The sequence below is a fragment of the Pieris napi genome, chromosome 6 (genome assembly GCF_905475465.1).
Source record: "Pieris napi chromosome 6, ilPieNapi1.2, whole genome shotgun sequence".
NCBI lineage: Eukaryota > Metazoa > Arthropoda > Insecta > Lepidoptera > Pieridae > Pieris > Pieris napi.
Window position 1 is genome coordinate 11,929,409 of NC_062239.1, and position 6,000 is coordinate 11,935,408.

The window sequence follows — 6,000 nt, forward strand, 5'->3', positions numbered from 1 at the left end:
TGCATCGCAACAAATGCTTAAATTGGTTTAAACTAGGGATGTATCGATACGCCTTTTTTCCGTCGATACTGATACCGATACCAACGCTTATTGAATTAAAATTAAATTAAGGTAAAATATATCAAATTCGGCTAAGGTTTTCATTTATGTTAAAAAATATAAACAACTTTGAATAAGAATAAAGGTTTAGTTACTAAAATTAAGAGTAATAATAAAAATAAAAAAACTGTTAATAATTAAAATTAACATTGATAAGATTTTTGTACTTCTGTATTTAATTTATTTGGTATCGAAAAATACCACGCGCGATAGCAGTTGAAAACCAACTAAAGTGTCTAGCGAAATGGAATACGCGAGTGAGAGCAAACTGAATAAAACACAGGGATTCCCCGGGCATAAGTAGTCCGTGCCTCGTTTGCAACGAACTAGATCAAACAAGATGCGCGTTAACATTACTTTCTTGAAGCGCAAAATTTGAAAAGCATCGTTGTATCGGCATTTAAAATATCGCCGATGCCTATGTATAACACAAAGTATCGCCGATATATATGACTTATTAACCGTTGTTAGATTAAAGTAGTTAATTGTACCTGAGTATTATTGATTTAAGTAAAGTATGTTTGCAGCAAATGCTTTAAAAAACATATATTTTAGGTAATGTATATACTGAGCGCTAAGTCTCGACTCTGAATTTATTTATTGTATACATGATCTGATATAAAAAAGAAGTTTATAACAGTGTGGTGGCAACACAAATTTGACACAGTTCTTCTGTCCACCATGACGTCGAACAGATTTAAATAATTAACTTATATACTAAGGCCAATGACATACACATCATAATAATACAGTCATTAAATTGCGTGACACTTTCAACCATCGACGCTCCATAGATAGCCGATGCAAGAAACCTGTTTTCGATGAGAATTCTCATTCGTTTACGAATCGTATAAGAATTTAAAGAAATGAATAATATTCCCTTACAGCCTTATGATCCCATCTGTAAAGAGGAGTTACGCCCCGAGAGTATAGACAGACATAGGCACCCTCATCAACTCTCATCAACAACATTGCATTCATTTGTTACATAGCAATTAAAATCGTATTATTTCGCTTATATTCTATTTTTGTACGTAAGTGGTTACTATGAAGTAAAACTAAAATCCTCTATTATTTAAAGGGCCCTGATGACCCAGGAACCATACCTATATAACCATATATATATATATATATATATATATATATATTATAGATGATTCTGACTGCAATTCTGATATTCTCAATAATGATGAAGACTGACTTTCAGCAAATAAACTGTGAAATAAACAATGACTGAACAATTACCACTTTAAACTAAACATTTCATAATTAAACACTTTAACTATTTATAATACTGTCCCTTAAAAATTTAACTGCTTCTGTCTACAATTATTATGCTACATGTTATGAAAACTATAACTTTAATAGTCAGTGTGAATCATAGCGTAAGCTTCTTATCATAACTCAATCAATATGAATCACCTACTAAAATGTCTTTTATCTTTTAACTTATATAAAATTATCTTATTTACTTTAGAGGGTGGATTAGAAAAAAATGTTTTGTTTTTCTATTAGAAACGATATTATACATAAAAATTTAATAGACAGAGTTACAAATCCGCTTTATTGAGTAGGATAAGCCAATTAATTTCATATTAGTTCAACTGACCATGAATTACGGAAAATGTACCAAAAACAAGCATAAACAAAAAATATTCTAGATAGTACTTCATAAATCATATTTACAATAGTGCTAAGATAAGGTTTGTAATGTAAAGTGAACATTATTACCATATGATAAGGTTGAGGATTTGTTAAAACAATGACCTTAAGTACATCTGCACTGAGTTTGCACTGACTCAGTTCAGGTCATTTTAAGTCATAAATTCAGAACATCTGAATAAATTGAATGTAGATCATGGTTCTTACTGCTTCTAATTGACTGTATTTGCCTTAATGTATACTCATGAATATAACTCATAACAAAGAAACTAAAGACACTAAATATCACCATTGTAATTCAGCTGAATTCAGCTTTCTATTAATATACAGCATTCTTACATAGTTTATTTAAAATACTTTAATGTATTTTAGTCAAATGTATGACTTTTTAATTCTAGAAGACTAGTGAAATTGAAACATGATATTTTAATTGAATTAAAGAATTTTAATAATGCTATTACATAAGACTCACAATGAAAATAAGGGTTCCTATAATGTTCAAAATTCTGTATATGGCCCTGTTTGATATTTATTCATTAGATACACCCATGAATGTATAAAGCACATTACACAATAAGCATTAGTATTACTTATAACAAGGTTTCACTGTTGTTTTAGTTAAAAAACTCAACAAATCTCAGTCTTCTACCTAGCATTTAAGCAAAACATTATGTACTGCAACATTAATTTGGAGTGTTTAACTACATCCATGCTGAATGCGGATACCTCCAAACATCATTTTATGTAACCATAATATTGAATAAAAAATATTTAAAAGATAAACTTCAATAATGATGATTTACACTTACCAGAAAGGCTTAATGATGGCCAAAATTTCCGAAATACGAGGGATCTAGATACTAGCAGGAAATATTTGTATTAAGATCTATAGACCAGCCAGTAGAAATTATCCTCACATCACCAGTAATTAAACGAAAAAAAACAACGTAACCCGATAGCTATAAATCAATTTGCAAAGTTTTAATCCACTCAAAACGTACACAATTTAGAGATAAATTAGAACACCACCAAATTGGCCACTTGTTTTACTTTTTCTTTGTGATTTTTTTCGAACAATCGAATTCGATTTTATTCGCACTTGACTTTGACATACTGTTGACTCTGACGAACAAAATACCAATGACAACTGACAATTGATATAAATTCATATTAGAATTTACAATTTCGGAATGTCAATCTAACACTGTCTTCGATAATAGTAATTTGATTTATACAATTATCTATGGTATCGAAATTACCGATTTTATATTTTTTATTATGTGTATTATTATTAAAAATTTATTTACTCTGCCTTAAAAAAGTTTTAAACCCGAAACAGACTAAAGTGAAAATGTTTGCATCTGTGGTTCCGTGAACATGCGCCTTGGATTTTTGATATTTCTATACTATATTTGTTAGGTAGGTGGTTCATTGGTAATTCTATTGATCGGATTGAGTAGTGAGGTTGTAGCTCAAAAACATAACAAATTAAGCATTAATTAGAAAATTTTGACAAAATGTTTTATCTATCATCAATCCTTGGTTGTTATATTTTAGTAGGGATTTTTTCCAAAGGTGAATCTGAAGAAACCACAGGAACGTTTATGTTTAAAGAATTTCAATATAAAGATACACCAAAAAATGTAAGTTTGTTGTTTAAATCCACGTAAAAGACGTAGGGCGGTGTAAATTTTACTAACGGAATTTGATTGTTAGCCTTCTATATCTCTATCAATAAGTTTACAGACGTTTACTGTTTTGCCGGGAATCAAATTTACGTCTTTCGGCTATATGTAATGTACGTTACGAACGACACAATCACGGGGAAACTTGATAAAAAATGATAGTGATTATTATATTAAAACATATTATATTTTAAAAGGTTTTTTTTATTATTTTCTGCTCATTAACGTTGTTTGAAAATATTATCAAATCCTGTAATAAGTATTGAAATTTTAATAAGTATTTCAAATTTCACAGGAATTAATATTTCGGGAATATGAAACTGCCTGTGAACAAAGTAGAGTTTGCAGTGGTTCAAAAGGTTTATTGCGTACTCAGTGTGTCCGGGAATGTGTCTCACCATCATGTTACAAAGAAATATATTACGATGATCCGGTAAAGTATTATGGCTATTTTACTGAAAATAGAAATTAGTTACACTAATCTTTTTCTTTCGAGAATTTTTTTTTACATTCAAAAAATATATTAGAAGTAATAAAGGTTGATCATCACTCACTTATGGAAAAAATACGACGCAGAGATGTGTTTCTAATTTTTATAAGCATGACAATTTACAACTACAGTTAATCAACTAAAATTATTACAAATAATAAGACTTCCATAAATATTTTGTTACAGTTGGAAGAGGGTGAAATAGATGTTCGTTTAAACTCCTTCAAAGGTTGTTTTATTCAAAGAAGTGGTCGTACGAGAAATTGATTTCGTTCGACTATAGTATCGTCATTTATATTGTGGATAAATAAGATTAATAAAATCAGACGTAAGACCTTGTTCACTATAACGGTAAGTTAGCAAAACAGATTTAATATATAATTAGCTAGTGTAAGAATACCTAATATTAATAGTTGTTTTTTTAATAAAGAGATATACTGAGGTTATACTTCCTTTGGCGCGTTAGGGAAAAATGATCAGTGTTTTTTTTTTCTGTTGTTAGTGTCGTTTTTTCTACAAACGTAGAATAAGGCGAAAGATAAATTTTGAAGTGAAACTTCTTTAGAATCGTTGTGATTTCAAACCGGATGCAACGGAAAAAGCGACAGTAAAAAGAGACAGACACATAAATTAATAGGATTTGGTGTGAGAGAGAGTGAGATAGGAGGCATTATACAGTGTATAAACTTTAAATTAGTGTGTATTTGAACATTTTCTGAAATAAAAAAACAGATTTGATGAAAATTAAATAAGTAAGTCAAGTAAGTAGTTTAATTATAAAAAAAAATAATATAATTTATCAATTTTATTTACAAATCATTAGTTATAGAATCTTTTTGAAGTGAAAACTTCGTACTACCCTTAATTAAAAGTTTATACACTGTATAATGCTTCCTATCTCATTTTCTCCCACGTTGGATCTTGTGAATTTATTTCAATCTTATATTTTTTTAGTTTTTACCAAATTAAAGATTGAAATTAAAGTTATAAATAAAAATTTAACATCTTGTTACGCCAAAGAAGTAGGTATAACTTCTAACGCGTGTACATAAGTACAAACACTTTTTTTTAAAGTGGTTTATATTTTATTCTATTTCAGATTTTAACGGCACTCCTTATGCATGGAAAATCATTGTTTAAAGCCTTTTTTGGATACAAGAGAATACAATACTAATGTTAAGAAATTTGACCTTGTTCTATAGTTTTTTCCAGTTGATCGAATGTCAGTAAATTAATATGTGTACGTACGTGCAAGATAGTGTAAGCGATTTAATTCTCGTCATATCTAAATTGAAGTTTTATAAAAAACTTTAAATAAAATTTTAATATCGTCATTTAATAAATTTTTATTCAACTATTACTAAGTCTTTCAATGCAAACATAAAAAAGATTACTTTCACATATCTTTATAGTTATTTTAATCTTCCCTTTTATTTTTATATACAACGTATAAAAACGTTATGGCATTTGTTTTATGACATAGTTCTATATCCATATTATCGTAACAGCACAAGGAAAATATAATTAACTCAATGCGCTATTTTCTCATTCAAACAAATTGAGATTAAATTGGTCGATAAATCTAACACCATTGCAAATTCATTCATACAAGACGGGAAAACCGCGCATTGGCGTGCTAGTTCGGTAGGATTAAAAGAATAACTACGACCAGGACGTAAATATTATCACTTGCCTAGAATTAGCGGTCTAATAACCTAAGCTAAATCTTTGTAATAAATTCATTAGGTTCAAGTTTGATTAAACTGGGTTAACTCACGCTATTAAACTTATTGTTATAACCATAAAATGTAGTATCATATGGTTTAGCGATTTTAAAATCCGCGCACCGCTTCGTGCTTTGCTAAGGGCGTGACCAAACAGGGTGTATTGTGTCCTGTACCTAATATACATTCTCAGGTAATTATTCCGTCCTATTCATATATTATTAATTATTTGTGTAAGCCATAGTTACTTGAGTACTAAAACTTTATATAATTAATGTAATGTGAAAGAATAAATAACATTAAATTTGTAACGAAGTTTAATTCCAAATAGAAAATTGCA

General features: G+C 29.0%; 1 protein-coding gene across 1 annotated transcript in view; it reads right to left on the reverse strand.

Moving 5' to 3' along the window:
* The window catches only part of LOC125050242, a 65,021-nt gene extending 62,137 nt beyond the window's left edge, over nucleotides 1-2,884 (reverse strand). The window contains exon 1 of the mRNA XM_047649951.1: nucleotides 2,571-2,884. The gene's annotated coding sequence lies outside the window, so the exon portion shown is untranslated. The remainder of the gene's footprint in view (nucleotides 1-2,570) is intronic.
* Nucleotides 2,885-6,000: the final 3,116 nt, after the last annotated feature.